This window comes from Thalassophryne amazonica, chromosome 14, assembly GCF_902500255.1.
Source record: "Thalassophryne amazonica chromosome 14, fThaAma1.1, whole genome shotgun sequence".
Classification (NCBI taxonomy): domain Eukaryota; kingdom Metazoa; phylum Chordata; class Actinopteri; order Batrachoidiformes; family Batrachoididae; genus Thalassophryne; species Thalassophryne amazonica.
Genome location: NC_047116.1, coordinates 53,384,347 through 53,404,643, shown reverse-complemented (window position 1 = coordinate 53,404,643; position 20,297 = coordinate 53,384,347). Strand labels below are relative to the sequence as shown.

The window sequence follows — 20,297 nt, the reverse complement described above, 5'->3', positions numbered from 1 at the left end:
GTCGACACCCCGATAAGCCTGGTCGGGCGCCAGGAGGCGCCCGTTGAGGGGGGGGTCCTGTTGTGTGGGCCGCCAGAAGAGGAGGTACTGCTGGCCCACCACCAGAGGGCGCCCTGCCTGAAGTGCGGGCTTCAGGCACGAGAGGGCGCTGCCGCCACGGACACAGCCGGGAGTGACAGCTGTCACTCATTATTTCCTGACAGCTGCCACTCATTCTTCATCATCTCACTCCATAAAACCCAGACGTCATCTCCACCTCATCGCCGAGATATCGTACTTCTATGGAGGTAACTTTCTTTGCCTATATTGATTGATTCCAAGTGCTATTGTGTTGCAGCTGTCAACCAGAGGACCGGCGTGGGTCGCGACTGTTTTCGTCCTACGTCAGATAAGTGGTTACACAGACGCTGCACGAGTGTGTGTTAGAGGTGGAGGTGGCATTCCCACCGTTGTTGTTACGGGGTGTACACACCCCCACACTTGACTGTCTTTGCTCTTCGCCAGCAGTACCAGATCCGACAGTCGGGGACGGTGATCACCTGGGAATTCGGGACTTGGCGGCTCCAGTATTCACCAGGTTCGGTGGCGGCGGAAATCGTGTGGTTCCGGCTCTTCTCAGGACAGACGTCTTCTATCCTCGAGCCTGCTCACACGTCACCTTTGTGGATTAACTGTTATCAGATACTGAGATTGTCTGTATATTCGTTGTGCACCTTCACAACATTAAATTGTTACTTTTTGGCTCATCTATTGACCGTTCATTTGCGCCCCCTGTTGTGGGTCCGTGTCACTACACTTTCACGACACCAGGTTTATTAAAACAGCAGAGCAGATCAGTCATCAAAAATCACTCATCTTTGTGCAAAAATGGATTGCAGTCCAGAAATCTGTCCGGGCATGGCACCCAGTCCCACACGTCCTCAGTCTGAGCACAAACATGTACTTCATGGTAGAGGTGGAACATTGTATTAATCCTTAGTCCCACGTTGTGATGGAAACTGATCTGATAATCACCCTGGGTGCAAAGGTTACAAGCACATACACCCCCACTTTGCCTTCACGGCAAGTGTAACTAATTAATGTAGATCAGTGTTAAAGAATCACTCTCTTCTTATTATTGTTTACAGCTCTGTATGAGAACAGGTCCATATTCAGTTCAGTTCAGTTTACAGTAGCGTTATTGTATTTCTCCAGACACTTTCAAGGCTGGCTTCAGATAAGAAATAACCCGGCCACTGTTTTCCCTCTGGAAGCAAAATTCTTTCACACAGTCAAAGTATGAGGTCACTCACATTTTACAAGCAGCAATTAATTTTGAACAGTACAATCATTCAACTGTACATTATTGATGAGCATAATTCAAACATAAATGTACAAACCTTTTGATTATAAACAGAGGCAACAACAATATTATTTGCAGTGCACATCTTGACCTCATGACCTTTGAACATATCATGAAACATCATGTCAGCCATTAGTCATGATTTTATTCAAAAATGGTCAATTTCTGACATGTTTTAAACCAATGTGTTACACCCAACTTAAGCATATGTTATTTAAACCTTAAACTAAAACACTTTACTGATTTGAGAGTCAACAAATCTGTCAGCAGTTCCGCATGTTCAATACAATTCACAATAAGCACATATTTCAATCATTAATCAAACCGTATAATATTGTATCATTTCAAAACCATCATAAATCAATTGAACACCCATCAAGGCATAAGCATGCACATTTTCTTTCATTTGACATCATGATAAAACCCTTGGAAGATAAAGATAAATGATAAAGCCCTGGAAGTGTCATCGCAAAATGTTTTGCATGTGGAGAGAATGTGCATACATTTTATTAGTGCCGTGCGCACGTTTATTATATTGTACAGTGTGCACTCAATATTGTCTTGACACATAAATGTTGGCTTTACACTGTGCGAGTTTTGGCCCTTTTTCAGATGATTTTTCATTCGTGCGAGAATTTTTTGGACCGAGTTTCAGGTTAATCACACGTCCTGCATTGTGTAGTGTACATGGAGTAACAAGCTGCGTTTAACATCTCACGACCACCTCCTGATCGGCGATCGTATGGCCGAATGAAAATCAAACCTGTTTGATATTATTCTGGTTAGCCGTCGTGAGGGTATCTTGCTGCTGAAGAGCTACAAGCATCCAACCGCTTGCACTGTGCATGTGGAAACACCGCAGACCTGTCTTGTAATGTTTTGTTGTTGTTGTTGTTGTTGTTTTGTTTTGTTTTTAAACTTTGATGTCTCCCATTGAGAGTTTTTGTAAATTAAGTTTGAAAAAAAGATTTTGTTTTGCTTCTGGAAACACAAGTTCAACGTGTGGTTTTTGAACATACAATGTGTGTGAGAACATAAAGCGTGTGCTCTGAACTTTTACACCGTGCGGTTCTGTGGTACAGTTTGAACTGAAACTGAGTACAGTGATTAAAATATCATACAGTGTCTGCCTAGCTTCAGGATGAATACTGCCATGAACTGCCATGAACACTACTGGCCAGTAGATGGCAGTAGAGGCCTTGAAAACTTGCCAAAACAAAATTCCAGATAATCCATGTCTGCTACATTTAAGATGCCTGGAATTTAACAAACGCAAATACAATAACGTCTATAAACCCAGATAATATATTCACAAGAGTTTTAGGCGCTAAAGTTTAATGCTGTTGTCCATGGAGCCTGAACAGAGTGTCTGAAATGCATTTGTCCTGTCATGAACGTACTGAGATTACCCTATTCTACCCATAATGCACTGCTGGACACAGCATGTGCTCACTAAAACCTTAAAAATTAGCACATTACTTTAAAACGAAAACATATATCTGATATTTTCACTTTATAAAACTTCAGACACGACAGTAATTTTAAATAACTTGTCCAAAATTAGTTTGGTTAAAATTTGAACCATACGTTCAAACCACCAGTAGAGGCTCTTGCTTGCCTCTACTGGTGGTTGGCTCTCACTGCGGTATTGTATCACTTCCTGTTCCGGAGCACAGCGGTGTTTTGCTGTATCTGTTAGCTGTTTAATCTGCGCAGTTAGATTGATCTAGTTACCTAGATAACGATTTGTTTCACAGTGTAATCTTCACATGCCTTAACTAAAGCACTCTGCTGAATCACCTCTAAATTAGTTACACATTATTCACTTTGTGTGTTTTTAGGAATCCGCTAGCTTAGCGCAGCTACTAGCTCTTAGCCGGTTTAGCATGGCGGCTTCTCCTGTCTCTCCCGCACTTTTCTGCTCTGGGTGTGAAATGTTTAGTTATTCCTCGGCCTCCTTTAGCAGTAATGGTACTTGTAATAAGTGTAGCTTATTTGTAGCCAGGCTGGGCGAATTGGAGACTCGGCTCCGCACCGTGGAAAATTCTACAGCTAGCCAGGCCCCTGTAGTCGGTGCGGACCAAGGTAGCTTAGCCGCCGTTAGTTTCCCTCTGGCAGATCCCGAGCAGCCGGGAAAGCAGGCCGACTGGGTGACTGTGAGGAGGAAGCGTAGCCCTAAACAGAAGCCCCGTGTACACCGCCAACCCGTTCACATTTCTAACCGTTTTTTCCCCACTCGGCGACACACCCGCAGAGGATCAAACTCTGGTTATTGGCGACTCTGTTTTGAGAAATGTGAAGTTAGCGACACCAGCAACCATAGTCAATTGTCTTCCGGGGGCCAGAGCAGGCGACATTGAAGGAAATTTGAAACTGCTGGCTAAGGCTAAGCGTAAATTTGGTAAGATTGTAATTCACGTCGGCAGTAATGACACCCGGTTACGCCAATCGGAGGTCACTAAAATTAACATTGAATCGGTGTGTAACTTTGCAAAAACAATGTCGGACTCTGTAGTTTTCTCTGGGCCCCTCCCCAATCGGACCGGGAGTGACATGTTTAGCCGCATGTTCTCCTTGAACTGCTGGCTGTCTGAGTGGTGTCCAAAAAATGAGGTGGGCTTCATAGATAATTGGCAAAGCTTCTGGGGAAAACCTGGTCTTGTTAGGAGAGACGGCATCCATCCCACTTTGGATGGAGCAGCTCTGATTTCTAGAAATCTGGCCAATTTTCTTAAATCCTCCAAACCGTGACTATCCAGAGTTGGGACCAGGAAGCAGAGTTGTAGTCTTACACATCTCTCTGCAGCTTCTCTCCCCCTGCCATCCCCTCATTACCCCATCCCCGTAGAGATGGTGCCTGCTCCCAGACCACCAATAACCAGCAAAAATCTATTTAAGCATAAAAATTAAAAAAGAAAAAATAATATAGCACCTTCAACTGCACCACAGACTAAAACAGTTAAATGTGGTCTATTAAACATTAGGTCTCTCTCTTCTAAGTCCCTGTTAGTAAATGATATAATAATTGATCAACATATTGATTTATTCTGCCTTACAGAAACCTGGTTACAGCAGGATGAATATGTTAGTTCAAATGAGTCAACACCCCCGAGTCACACTAACTGCCAGAACGCTCGTAGCACGGGCCGAGGAGGAGGATTAGCAGCAATCTTACATTCCAGCATATTAATTAATCAAAAACCCAGACAGAGCTTTAATTCATTTGAAAGCTTGACTCTTAGTCTAGTCCATCCAAATTGGAAGTCCCAAAAACCAGTTTTATTTGTTGTTATCTATCGTCCTCCTGGTCGTTACTGTGAGTTTCTCTGTGAATTTTCAGACCTTTTGTCTGACTTAGTGCTTAGCTCAGATAAGATAATTATAGTGGGCGATTTTAACATCCACACAGATGCTGAGAATGACAGCCTCAACACTGCATTTAATCTATTATTAGACTCAATTGGCTTTGCTCAAAATGTAAATGAGTCCACCCACCACTTTAATCATATCTTAGATCTTGTTCTGACTTATGGTATGGAAATTGAAGACTTAACAGTATTCCCTGAAAGCTCCCTTCTGTCTGATCATTTCTTAATAACATTTACATTTACTCTGATGGACTACCCAGCAGTGGGGAATAAGTTTCATTACACTATACGTCTTTCAGAAAGCGCTGTAACTAGGTTTAAGGATATGATTCCTTCTTTATGTTCTCTAATGCCATATACCAACACAGTGCAGAGTAGCTACCTAAACTCTGTAAGTGAGATAGAGTATCTCGTCAATAGTTTTACATCCTCATTGAAGACAACTTTGGATGCTGTAGCTCCTCTGAAAAAGAGAGCTTTAAATCAGAAGTGCCTGACTCCGTGGTATAACTCACAAACTCGCAGCTTAAAGCAGATAACCCGAACGTTGGAGAGGAAATGGCGTCTCACTAATTTAGAAGATCTTCACTTAGCCTGGAAAAAGAGTCTGTTGCTCTATAAAAAAGCCCTCCGTAAAGCTAGGACATCTTACTACTCATCACTAATTGAAGAAAATAAGAACAACCCCAGGTTTCTTTTCAGCACTGTAGCCAGGCTGACAAAGAGTCAGAGCTCTATTGAGCCGAGTATTCCTTTAACTTTAACTAGTAATGACTTCGTGACTTTCTTTGCTAATAAAATTTTAACTATTAGAGAAAAAATTACTCATAACCATCCCAAAGACGTATCGTTATCTTTGGCTGCTTTCAGTGATGCCGGTATTTGGTTAGATTCTTTCTCTCAGATTGTTCTGTCTGAGTTATTTTCATTAGTTACTTCATCCAAACCATCAACATGTCTATTAGACCCCATTGCTACCAGGCTGCTCAAGGAAGCCCTACCATTATTTAATGCTTCGATCTTAAATATGATCAATCTGTCTTTATTAGTTGGCTATGTACCACAGGCTTTTAAGGTGGCAGTAATTAAACCATTACTTAAAAAGCCATCACTTGACCCAGCTATCTTAGCTAATTATAGGCCAATCTCCAACCTTCTTTTTCTCTCAAAAATTCTTGAAAGGGTAGTTGTAAAACAGCTAACTGATCATCTGCAGAGGAATGGTCTATTTGAAGAGTTTCAGTCAGGTTTTAGAATTCATCATAGTACAGAAACAGCATTAGTGAAGGTTACAAATGATCTTCTTATGGCCTCAGACAGTGGACTCATCTCTGTGCTTGTTCTGTTAGACCTCAGTGCTGCTTTTGATACTGTTGACCATAAAATTTTATTACAGAGATTAGAGCATGCCATAGGTATTAAAGGCACTGCGCTGTGGTGGTTTGAATCATATTTATCTAATAGATTACAATTTGTTCATGTAAATGGGGAATCTTCTTCACAGACTAAGGTTAATTATGGAGTTCCACAAGGTTCTGTGCTAGGACCAATTTTATTCACTTTATACATGCTTCCCTTAGGCAGTATTATTAGACGGCATTGCTTAAATTTTCATTGTTACGCAGATGATACCCAGCTTATCTATCCATGAAGCCAGAGGACACACACCAATTAGCTAAACTGCAGGATTGTCTTACAGACATAAGGACATGGATGACCTCTAATTTCCTGCTTTTAAACTCAGATAAAACTGAAGTTATTGTACTTGGCCCCACAAATCTTAGAAACATGGTGTCTAACCAGATCCTTACTCTGGATGGCATTACCCTGACCTCTAGTAATACTGTGAGAAATCTTGGAGTCATTTTTGATCAGGATATGTCATTCAAAGCGCATATTAAACAAATATGTAAGACTGCTTTTTTGCATTTACGCAATATCTCTAAAATTAGAAAGGTCTTGTCTCAGAGTGATGCTGAAAAACTAATTCATGCATTTATTTCCTCTAGGCTGGACTATTGTAATTCATTATTATCAGGTTGTCCTAAAAGTTCCCTGAAAAGCCTTCAGTTAATTCAAAATGCTGCAGCTAGAGTACTGACGGGGACTAGAAGGAGAGAGCATATCTCACCCATATTGGCCTCTCTTCATTGGCTTCCTGTTAATTTTAGAATAGAATTTAAATTCTTCTTCTTACTTATAAGGTTTTGAATAATCAGGTCCCATCTTATCTTAGGGACCTCATAGTACCATATCACCCCAATAGAGCGCTTCGCTCTCAGACTGCAGGCTTACTTGTAGTTCCTAGGGTTTGTAAGAGTAGAATGGGAGGCAGAGCCTTCAGCTTTCAGGCTCCTCTCCTGTGGAACCAGCTCCCAGTTCGGATCAGGGAGACAGACACCCTCTCTACTTTTAAGATTAGGCTTAAAACTTTCCTTTTGCTAAAGCTTATAGTTAGGGCTGGATCAGGTGACCCTGAACCATCCCTTAGTTATGCTGCTATAGACTTAGACTGCTGGGGGGTTCCCATGATGCACTGAGTGTTTCTTTCTCTTTTTGCTCTGTATGCACCACTCTGCATTTAATCATTAGTGATTGATCTCTGCTCCCCTCCACAGCATGTCTTTTTCCTGGTTCTCTCCCTCAGCCCCAACCAGTTCCAGCAGAAGACTGCCCCTCCCTGAGCCTGGTTCTGCTGGAGGTTTCTTCCTGTTAAAAGGGAGTTTTTCCTTCCCACTGTTGCCAAGTGCTTGCTCACAGGGGGTCGTTTTGACCATTGGGGTTTTTACGTAATTATTGTATGGCCTTGCCTTACAATATAAAGCGCCTTGGGGCAACTGTTTGTTGTGATTTGGCGCTAAATAAATAAAATTTGTTATGTGCCGACGCGGGTTGAGGAGCGGACCTGCGTCTGACTGAACCCAGCGCTAAATAACCAGAAAGCGGTTCCAGAAAAAACAAAACAATTTTATTTTCCCCTTCTTGTGCAATACTCAGTGTACAAGAAAAAGTGCGTTTATCTGGCGGAGTGAAGGACGGCGCGCTCTCCAGCGCCCAAAGGGATCGAAGCCCGGCGCTTCTGGACTCACGTTCACCGCCAAACACCCCCCAGGTGGACACGACAAACCGATTCTGTGAAGGATAGAAAAGGTGAGGTAAGTCAGCAGCTCCAACTAATATCCTTCAAAGGCACACACTATCAGCAACACATTCAGGTCTGAATTTAAGCTTTATGTAAATGAGCAGCTCTCACAACAGGTGGAGGATCATCAGTCCGCACGCCACGGCAGTGAGAAGCGAGCTGCACAATTCTCATCAATGTTCAAATATACTGCGTAACAAAATACCAAATTACTATTAACATTTATTGAGACAATCAATCACCTCTGATGTGTGCTGACAGCATGTGTCCCTCACCCGTCCTCCTTCACAGGCACGATGTGTCAAACCCAGGCGCGGTCCTCAGCGTTTCACAAACGAACATCACAAGGTCGAGTTCCCGGCAATTCTGCTTGAATCACACATGGCTTAAATGCAGAACGCCATCTCATTATCTGCTTCAGCTGAAAGTCTTTAAGGTTGCACGTGAGCATCATCCACAGGTGCTGCACATCACGCTGATGAGGGTGAAGGACTCCTCTGCCAGCACCTTCTCCACAGACAAAAACCAGTTTGCATACCACCTGGAGAAAGAAAAGAAAAGAACACCAAAATGTCCAGCCAAACCCCCCCAACACACAACAGTACCTCCCCTTCAACAGGAAGCCTCTCGGTGACCGAACAGACCAGGTTCGAGAACAGCACCTCCCTCCGGGGCCTCGTCAGGAAGCAGACGGCGTAACACTCCCAAGGTCCACCGCAGACAGCAGGACAGGGCACCGCAGCTGGAAGGCCGGCTGGCATCAACAAAAACCCCAAAAGAGTCCCAAGTACAACCTAACATACAAGAAAAACACAAAACCCACCCAAAACCTCCCCAGGGGACCATCCCATCCAACCCCGGGAAGAAAAGAAAAACTCCCAAATGCAAAAACCCAACACAGCCCCAACAACACAATACAAACATAAATTCACAAACAAAAATAACAAACAACCCCCCCAGAACGACTTGCAGAGCCCAACACCCCCCAGAAGACCTTTACCGCCAGTTCCAGGAGAAACAGCCAAAGCCGGAATCCCACAGAGGTCCCCAGGTACACATGGAGCAACCGCTCCCCCCAGAGGACCGTACCATCAAACCCCAGGAGGCACCCTCCCCACAACCCAGGAACCCCAGACCCGGCCACACTTGGCTAGTCGGCCCCACAAGCCAATTCCCCCCCAGAGGACCGTCCCATCAACCCTGGAGGTGGAACCTGGAAGGAAACATAAGAAACACAAAAATCCAACCCCCGGTGGACTTCATTAAACTACCCCGGGGGCAAATAAAACAACCGACAAACCCTGTTACCTCCCCCAGCACCCCGAAAGACCCCAGATCACTCCCAGAGCCCTTTGTCGGCTCAATTTTGGTGAACGGCACAAAATTATTAAGCCAGGGAAGGGAACAGGAAAAACTAACCCGGCCCCAACCCCGAAGCGCAGCGGAAAACCGGAAATACGTCCGGTGTCCCAACCCGACCATACCCCCAGCCTATCGGGAGGGGTGGAACTACCGAAATGGCGAACGGCAACAGATCGGCCCACCCCTCCGACTGAGGTACGTTCCCGCTGCACCACACCCCGGCAACACCAATGACGAACGGTCAAAGGCCCACCGAGGCTGGAGTGGAACCGGGCCCTAACCAAACCAAAAAAAAACGCCCCTTGTGCTGCAAGCTCCGCGGGCATCTGTTTGTTTAATTTGGTTTGCGAGATGCTGTAATTGCTCCCATATTTTCTCCAAGTGTTCTTGAACTCTTTCGGCAAATGGAACCGCTTCTGCCACTGGGTCCATTTTAGAAGGGCCGGGAACTACTGTTATGTGCCGATGCGGGTTGAGGAGCGGACCTGCATCTGACTGAACCCAGCGCTAAATAACCAGAAAGCGGTTCCAGAAAAAACAAAACAATTTTATTTTCTCCTTCTTGTGCAATACTCAGTGTACAAGAAAAAGTGCGTTTATCTGGCGGAGTGAAGGACGGCGCGCTCTCCAGCGCCCAAAGGGATCGAAGCCCGGCGCTTCTGGACTCACGTTCACCGCCAAACACCCCCCAGGTGGACACGACAAACCGATTCTGTGAAGGATAGAAAAGGTGAGGTAAGTCAGCAGCTCCAACTAATATCCTTCAAAGGCACACACTATCAGCAACACATTCAGGTCTGAATTTAAGCTTTATGTAAATGAGCAGCTTCTCACAACAGGTGGAGGATCATCAGTCCGCACGCCACGGCAGTGAGAAGCGAGCTGCACAATTCTCATCAATGTTCAAATATACTGCGTAACAAAATACCAAATTACTATTAACATTTATTCAGACAATCAATCACCTTTGATGTGTGCTGACAGCATGTGTCCCTCACCCGTCCTCCTTCACAGGCACGATGTGTCAAACCCAGGCGCGGTCCTCAGCGTCTCACAAACGAACATCACAAGGTCGAGTTCCCAGCAATTCTGCTTGAATCACACATGGCTTAAATGCAGAACGCCATCTCATTATCTGCTTCAGCTGAAAGTCTTTAAGGTTGCACGTGAGCATCATCCACAGGTGCTGCACATCACGCTGATGAGGGTGAAGGACTCCTCTGCCAGCACCTTCTCCACAGACAAAAACCAGTTTGCATACCACCTGGAGAGCAAAGAAAAGAAAAGAACACCAAAATGTCCAGCCAAACCCCCCCCCCAACACACAACAAAAATTGATTGATTGAAGTTAAAAATGTATGCCTCTGGATGACTTGGGTGATATTGCCAGCGTATCAGTATGGTGTTAAAGGAAATGATTTTTTTTTTTTTTTTTTTTTGTGAGCAGTTCTCCTTTACTTGCAGCGGATAGAGCAGTTTCTCCTAAAACCCGCTTTCTTCTGTTTGCAGAGGGTGGAACTATACATTTGTTAGGAAACTTTTAACAGGTAGGTGCTCAACTGATTTTAAATTTTAAAAATGTTTGCTGCTGTTCAGCTTTGTTTACTACGTTATCAGTCTAAAAGTTATCAGATAAAAATTTATCAGAAGATAATTAGTCCGATAATGTTTTTTAAAGTTATCTAAAAAGATAATCTAAAAATGAAAACATTATCTTCAATAATTTTCTGTTATCGGATTATCGGAACTGTGCCCACCACTGGTGTGTGTGTGTATGTGTGTATATATGAGGTCTGTTAGAAAAGTATCTGACCTTTTTATTTTTTTCAAAAAACATATGGATTTGAATCACGTGTGATTGCATCAGACAAGCTTGAACCTTCGTGCGCATGCATGAGTTTTTTCACGCCTGTCGGTTGCGTCATTCGCCTGTGAGCAGGCTTTGTGTGAGCACTGGTCCACCCTCTCGTCGTTTTTTTATTGCGAATAAATGTCTGAACGATTTGGAGCTTTGCTGCATCAATTTTTTTCCAGAAACTGTGAGAGACCTCCAGGTGGATACCGTTTGGAAAATTAATATGGCTTTCAGGGACGATTTTATGGGGATTATACAGATTAAGGAGTGTTACTGCCGCTTTAAGGACGGCCCACAACTGCTGAGAGCGCGGCGCTCCCAGATCGACATGCTCAGACCCCGCTGAAACAACCAGATCATTTCCAACGTGAAGGCTTTGTTGATCTGGGACTTCGTCCGACTTTCACAAAAAGGCAGAAGGCGTGGACATCAGCACTTTTTCGGCACATTCCACCGTTACAGGAGTTTTTTTCATGGAAAGAAAAGCGGAGGGACGCACCACGGAGCCATTCTTTACGCGGGACAAAACCACCTCCATGTTGGTCTCACAGGACAGCTTAAAGGTGGATTTCAGATGGATTCCGGTTGCTTTTCAGTAGTGTGATTATCCGATTGTGATTGTGCATGAGCTGGACATGCCCCAACATGTCCTGGAAGACTTCATCATGGCGTTGCTTTGCGCCATGCGGCTCCACCGCGACGCGCGGAACTCCTCCGCACGTCTGTCTTAATGTGCTGAAAAAGTGCTGATGTCCACGTCTTTTCACAATTCCTGTGCTAGTCAGACGACATACTGGATCAAGACAGTGTCCAGTTTAGAAATGAACGGCACATTCCGCTGTTACAGGAGTTTTTGTCATGGAAAGAGGAGCGGCTCCACCACAGTGGAGCCAGCGGGGCTGGTGGAGGAATCTGTGCCCTCTCCTGGCTCATTGTCTATTCCAAAATAAAAAATGTATGTAATTAAACATGAGTCAAAGTGTTTAATATCCTGGCATGTTTACGCATGTGCTGTGTGTATTGTGAGCAGCCTATGATATGACCGGTATACTGACAACATTTATGATTATAGCATATTTACCTTGGGGATGATCTGTGTCACCTTCATGGGCTCCCACCACTCTGGTGAGAGCTGTGTCACCCGCTATTGCGGCCACTCTTTTATCGAAGGGTGTAAGCAGAGTTGGGAGGGTTACTTTAAAAATGTATTCCGATACAGTTACAAGTTACCTGTTGAAAAATGTAGTCAGTAATGTAATCCAAGTACCATAATATTAAAGTAATGTAATTTGATTACTTTAAATTACTTCTGGATTACTCCAATATCAAATATGCTAATACAGATAAAAGAAACTAAATAGAAATAGTCTTGACCTCATCGTACAGTTTATTAAGCAAAAATAAAACTGTTTCTTTTACATGGCATGCTCTGTTTTACTTCACATTATGAATTAAGAACACCACAATATTGTTTTAAACACACCCAGTGTTCACCTGCTAAATTTTCAGCAAAAAATGCCCAACAAATGAAGGATAATGAAAACTCAAGAAAAATAATTGCCGTTAGTGATTAAAATTGTTCGACAAGACTGGGTTTTTTTTTTTTTTTTTTTTTTTTTTTTATTTTCCACCTTAAAATAATGAGATAATGACCCCGCACTGTGCCGCTCACAGTCACACCCACACATAGAGATGTGTACACACACCACTGACATCATGAATGAAACTCGGTCAATAAGGGATAATTGTGTAAAAATATAATATATATATAAATGTAATGGTTTTAGGAGCTGCGTTGACACAGCAGCAGCAGCAGGAGCCTCAGCTCAGCAGCTTGAACAGCGCAGATCCGTGTAACTTTCAACACTAATATTTGGGAATGTGTGTGTGTCAGAGTAAGTTTAATACTTTCCTGACATAATTTAATGTCATTTAATTTTACAGGCTCGATATCCAGGTCAAAATGGCATTTTAACACATATTTTGAGAGCATTTTTCTGTGTGTGTTCAGTCGCGAATCTCCATTGAAAATGTATTAACATCCGGGTGCTTCATCAATATTTTGCTCGGTTAGGAGGCGTCATGTCGCTGTCCAAAGAAAAAAAATATATACAGATAATATCATAAAATGCCTTAAAATTGTAATCCTGTGAACTAATCCCAATTTTTACTAAATATACCTGTAATCTGAATACGTCTTTTTTTTTCTGTAACTGTAGCGGAATACAGTTACCTGTTTTGTACGCCGTTACATGTACAGTGGTCCCTCGTTTGTCGCGGGAGTTACGTTCTAAAAATAGCCCGCAATAAGCGAAATCCGCGAAGTAGTCAGCGTTATTTTTTACAATTATTATAGACGTTTTAAGGTTGTAAAACCCCTCACTCAGGGCTTAATTTGAGGGGGAGCAAGCCGGAGCGCGCTCCGGAACCTCTGATGTTGGCTCCGCCAGCTTTTTATACTGGATCCTGTGATCAGCAACCTCTCTTGACTAACAAAATATTAAAAAAAAAAAAAATCACCGCGATTGCTCTCACTGCCACTCATACCGCACTCCTGTCTGCTGTGCGGAATTGCGCCAAATCTGGCAACAGGTCCAGAGGCTACGCTCGCTGTTTTGATCCGGATGTTGGCCGTAGCCGCAGAGCTCCGTGGCCACCGAGAGATGGATTGGATTCTTTGCGGGTCCCGCATCCGTACCCACGGAGGCAGTGAGCGAAGGGAGAGCCGCGCATTGTGTTCTGCGTGTGTCTGTTTATAATCTTCTCGCACACCACAAAAAAGAGTGTTTACACAAGAGAGAAAGTGAGAAACTGTGATGGATTTCGTTTATCGTGGGTTATTTTTAGAACGTAACTCGCGCGATAAACAAGGGACCACTGTACATCATTAAACAGGAATTTGTACTCTATCCGGATTTGGTGTGACTAGAGTTATTAGGCCTACAATACATGCCCGTCCTTCTTTTTTTTTTGCACCGGAGCCACCCATCCTCTGCGATCTGGGACCTCCGACTTTACGAATTAAGCACTGCCCTCACTACGCTCCGGGACCTCCCACTTTACAAATTAAGCACTGCCCTCACTACGCTCCGGACCCTCCACTTTACAAATTAAGCACTGCCCTCACTACGCTCCGGGACCTCCCACTTTACAAATTAAGCACTGCCCTCACTACGCTCCGGGACCTCCCACTTTACAAATTAAGCACTGCCCTCACTACACACTTTATACAAGGGCGTAGGTTTGGTCTCAGCTTTGGTAGGGACAATACCACACACCCCCCCCCCGGCCCCCCTGCTCACCACCATCACCCCCTAACCCACTCATACCATTAGACGCACAAGTACAGCATAATACATAACATATGACGACATAATGCTGAATAATTTAACACTTTATTTACAATATTAAGTGTGTAGGCAAACAAACAAATAGCTTAAATAACAAAATTGCACCCAAAATCACCAATCTATTCTATAGGCCTACACCTGAGAGAACAAGACAACAAAAAAAAAATACTTGTGGAGCTAACAAAAAAAAAAAAAAAAGTTTTTGCAAACAAAGATGTATAATCTATTCTCTTCATCAATAATGCAGTTGTAGGTATCTGGCAACCTAATTTGCCAAAAAAAAAAAAAGGGATTTCCAATGATAATATGGTGTATTACGGTAAACGTAAGCCTGTGATGTCATAACACAGAGGAAAAACACGGAAGTTTCACACTAGGGCGCCGCTGATTCTCATTACCGTAAATTCTCATGTAAGCCCCTCTCACTCTGAAAAATTTAACACTGACAACAAGCCAAGAAACCCGTGCTTTCCAACAGTGTGCTATATGTTGCATATATTACAGTAAAGTGCGTTCGGTGACTTTTGAAACGAGGGAAAAGTATGAAAAAGAGCGCAAAGTGACAGAAAAGTACATAGACAGCAACATAAATGTAGTATTTTTTGAGGAAAAGGCAGGATGTTAGTTTCATTTGTGAAGGGTGTGTGCGTGTTTGTGTGGGTGTGCAGTTTATTTTAAGTGTGGCGCACAGCATTGTTCGAAACCCCTCCCCCCCGCCCTTCTTGTTTTTCTGCACCGGAAGCAGTGTTGCCAGATATGAATATGAAACTATCGTACCAAAACCTCAAAATTATTGTATTTTGGGAGAAATTATCGTACACAAACAAAACGCATACAACGTAGCTATTTTAGCGTTTTTTTTTTTTTAAATTTACAAAGAATTTTATGTCACATTTTTAAACAGTAATTATATTAATGGGGAAACTATGGCACAAAAGAACGCAAATGCACAAGCAAATGCACTACCAGACTGTGAAGTAACACAAACATGTGTTAAGTACCAGACTAGAAAGAGTCGAATTCAACCTCGAGGTCGCTGTCGTCATCCGATGCCATGGACACTTGTGCAGATTTTGTTGAACACAGAAAAAATGTTGACACCTCCATAAGGAACTTGAACTTTTTTTTTTTTTTTTCTTGTATATCTCTTTGCTCTTGTGTTTGTTCGTTTGTTATTGCATTTGTTGAAATACAGTTTCGAAAAAAAAAAAAAGATGTTGGTTGGGGAATCTTCCTGTCCTGTCCTGCAGAGATTGGATGGGAACTCATTACTTTGTATAGGGAGGGGGCGGGCTTTCAAATAACTGTCCGGCAGCCCAAAGCCAGCAGCAGCCCTGTGTGTGTTGTGTCTTTTGATGCCGCCTGAGTGCACCGCCTGCAAAATGATTCTTGGGTGTCAGAGAGAGATGCGTGTTTGGGCAAACCAACGAAATTTATCGTACATATTGGGTTTTTTCCCCATATAGATCGTACATCGTACAGATGGCAAACTATCGTACAAAATACGATAATATCGTACATCTGGCAACACTGCACCGGAGCCAACCCATCCTCTGCGCTCCGGGACCTCCCACTTTACAAATGAAGCACTGCCTGCCACGAGATGCGCTTTGTTTACGTCCATGTGAGAAGAACGTGAGCCAATGAAATTGCAACATGGTAACCCTGTCACTCTGGCACGTCGAAAACACAAAACGTGACGACCTAAAATTATAGTATCGAGTTCGCAAAAAAATAGTGAATGATTTTGTTATATAAACAAAATGCTAAATATTGGTAGGGACTATTTTGCCATCCCAAAATATTGGTTGTGACTTGTCCCTATGGTCCATATGCAAACCTACGCCCCTGACTTTATACACTTTTCTCAAACAGGCATTAACATTTTCTCACTTTTCTCTCGTGTGTAAACACTCTCAAAGTTCAAACCTTAGTAGAAAAATAAGACCAACCTGTTTTCAGGCCCAAACATTTTTTTGAGAAATAAAAATAGAACGTTTTCCTACAAATAATTATGATGGCTTTTAGAACTAACAAATTTATTTTTAACGATCAGCCTACGAGGTTGGACACATAAGAAATTATTAACCAGTATTTCACAGTTCCTATTATTGCGCCTCTTCATCCTGGCACCGCTCTTTTTCCACTGAGTCACACCTCGGTGCAGGTGTCTTTTTCCGAGTGAAGAACACATTTATGGGTAGTTGTTGGCGCTCTTTTTCTTCGGGGTGAGGCGATTCTTATAAACAGACACACAGAACACATTGCGCGTACTCTCCCTTCGCGGTGCCGTGACCAGCCTGCTTGATGAGGAAGCAGAACACAATGCGCTGTAAAAAAAAAAAAAGCATGCAAAACTGGACTAAAAAAATCCGCGAAACTGCGAGGCTGCGAAAGGTGAACCGTGTTATAGTGAGGGACCACTGTATTCCGTTACTCCCCAAGCCTGGGTGTAAGGTCCTCCACATATCCCCCACCTGTTGTGGTCACGCTTCGGTGGTGGGCAGAAATCCTCCGCTAAACTTCCACCTTTATGTCTGACCTGTTTTTTTTTTTTTACTTCAGTGTGTGTACGCTGCTCTGAGCCCACATCATTTACAGCCTCGCACACACGCTCCAACTCACTTCTTTTCCATTTCATGGTTATTACAGTTGACAGGGTACCAAATAAAATATTCATGCATGTCTCAACTTCATTTGTGAGTATCGCTAGCTCACACTTGATAAAATTCCTTTTCTTTCCTCTGTTCATGGTGAATGATCAGACAGAAAGCGGAGTCCCAAGGGATTCCTATTTAAAAAATTTTGCATATTAAATAAGGATGTGGACATGGAGGAATTTGGTACTTCTGCATGTGCGCTCAATTCCACATTGATTGGGATGTACAAAAGCAGCGTGCTTGGATCCATGCGTTTACACTCTTTGATATATCTGACTTTTTTGTGCAGTTTCTGATTTTTTCAGTGTGGCAGCCATGTTTCAGGAGTAAATCCACGCAAGTCTTAGCACACGAGGCCCCTGGAGTCCCACATGGGTAATCACCAGAATTTATTTATTTTTTGTTATGGCAATAGTCAACTGTCATACACAGACCACTGAGCAAATCCACTGATGATGTCATATTTTGAAAATAGATGCAGGGTTATCAAGTTATCAACTGAAAATGTTTAAGAAACAAGAAACAATTGACCCCAATACAGTTGTCATAGAGGGGGAAACTATCTATAAAGAACAAACAGTTTTTGTTCCAGGCTGTTAACATGTTTATTTCAGCTAAAGTTGCAACATTTTAACATGGACGTCAGTGGAAAACCTGCTGATTTTTGAAGCCAGACTCAAGCAGCTAGTCAAGGAACTGCAACTTTTGCTTTTTCTGGCAGGCTTCATCTGACACCATCGAAGCTTGCTGCTTGGCTCTTACTCTTTAAAAGCTGGATTATTACAGCAAGATTCATGATGATCAGCTGAAACAATTTGAGCAGTCACACAAACAAATGAAACAAACAGCACGAGTGAAAATGTGAGCTCCTCGATGGAGATGGCAAATCATCTCTGCAAGAACTTCACATGTTGACAAGTGAAGTCTCTTTTTAGTCCCATTAGAAATGGATTTAATGGTTGAGAACATTCCCACAACAGCTTGATTTACACAGGAACAATATGACACTCTTTACCGGCAGAAGAACACACGTGACACAGATAATCCATTTCACGTCATATTATGTTGATAAGAGTTTCTGGTAATCTGTGGTTTCTTGGTTCCATACAGTAATAACTCCACAGTATGTCTGTATGTATCTATATCTATGTAGATGCAACTTTTTCTATTTTCAGTGTCAGCTTCATTTTTGGTGGCTAGAGGTTGGACCTTGGTGTATCATAAATGTCTACACAATGTAGCACCCAGACAATGATGCTCAGGTACACTGCTGTTGTAAATATAAATATGAATTCAACAACAAATGTATTCTATCAATAATGACAGATTATAATCCAATATTTTTTAAAAATGGTTGAAGTTCTGTTATTTTCATGGCCTCTGTCAGTCATGATGACCCTTTATAATGATCCTTTATTATTTCATTTATTTACCATGTCTGAAATTTTTACAGAGTTACAGTATAATATTGCTCTTTATATATATATATATATATATATATATATATATATATATATATATATATATATATATATATCCTGCACAGACTGGTGCTGCAATACGTACACAGAACTGAAATGACACTCAGTTACAAGATGACACATCATTTTGTCAGAACATATCTCCAAATGTATGCAACGAGCAACTGATATCTGTTGGTTTTATCAACTTCCCTTACGTTGGTCACAGATGCAGCATGACTGCGTTACACAGACTTCAGACAAGGACTTTAACTGCCAACCTCCTTCTGCAAAAGTGTGTTAACGTTCCAAAAGATCAGGTGAAGAGGGATGGAGCTGAAATTTTTCCTGATATGCTTTTGGAGTTGTTTTATTCTTACTCACCAACAACATGAAGAAGATCAGGTAAAAAAGAAAATAATAATAATAATTTGCCATTGTGAAATTGTGTTATACACATGAGCAAATAATTAAAAATAAATCTGCAACTGTCCAATAATTCAGTGTTGTCATCATTCACTATAAATGTGTATTTATGCCACTATATTGTACCGATGATGTTGCACGAGCTGTGTACTACACAAAGCAGTTATGCATTGTGTGCTATATTCCACCTGTCCTGTATTTTTGCATAATTTCATGAGTACCACATCTCAGGAAACACTGGTTGTAAAGTATTCATTTTGGTCTCAAATTATTTCCAAGTTTCTAATGGAAACATTACCTTTAAAATAGTAAACAATAACTAAACCTGCCTATTATGCTGATCTCAATAATTACTTCAACTAGAAAGCAGATCTCAGTCTTTTTATATGTTTCTATAAGATTCAATTTAATAGTTTTTCTAAAACTGATCACTTATGCCTGTTTTACACTTGTTTATAATAAATAAATAATAACCACTTGTTTAAACAGGTCAGAAAAAGTCAACATAATTATTTTCTCATGTAAACCTCAATTTAACAGAATAAACAGGATGTCTGAGTGTGCCTGTAGACAGTTGTCTAAAGTTTGAATAAAAACACAATATTGGCCTGAAGGGCACACAGACACTACTTTTGGCTCTGTGACCATCAATATTTGGGCGAGGTTCCTCATCATCAAACTTGCCCTCGACCTTCAAGGGATGCATGTTCCCTGCAAATTTGATGAACCTATCTGAAATCCTTGCAAAGTTATTGAGAGTACAGTATTCATCACACACAAACACTTGTTTTGGCTCTGTGACCTTCAATATTTGGTCAAGGTCACTCATCATCTAGCTTGACCTCGATCTTCAAGGGACGCTTCCCTGCTATAACTTCGGTAAACTTGTCTCAAATCTACGAAAAGTTATAGGGAGTACAGCATTTCACCTGGACGCATAGATGGACAGCATTACTGTGTCACTTCATCGGGGTGATGGGGGGAGGGGGGGGGGCAAAAAAGGTGATAAAACTGTGCCTTGTGGAGGTCTGTTGTTAGCAAAAATGATGTTAGACAGTTTGTTATCAAGTCTGACATTCCTATGAAGAGATAAAAGCTGTAGTTGTGCAATTTAAAGTTAATTTGTTTTTTAGCACAAACGTGTGGCTGGTATAGTATTAAAAGCACTAAAGAGAGAAAAAAAAACCTAATCGTAATAGAACTAGCTGTTGTTTCCAAGTGGTTGTAGATGTTATGCAACATATACAATAATGCGTCATCCACTTTGACTCATTTCATTTTTCCTCAATATCAAAAACCACATTAATATGCAAACATCAGGGTGCTTAAAAA

General features: G+C 42.1%; 1 long non-coding RNA gene across 1 annotated transcript; it reads left to right on the top strand.

The window, feature by feature from the left end:
* Positions 1 to 586: 586 nt before the first annotated feature.
* On the top strand, positions 587 to 19,803 carry LOC117525280. Its single transcript, XR_004565007.1, has 3 exons — positions 587 to 597; positions 1,166 to 1,171; positions 19,664 to 19,803. It is a non-coding gene; the product is annotated as an uncharacterized LOC117525280 (long non-coding RNA).
* Positions 19,804 to 20,297: the final 494 nt, after the last annotated feature.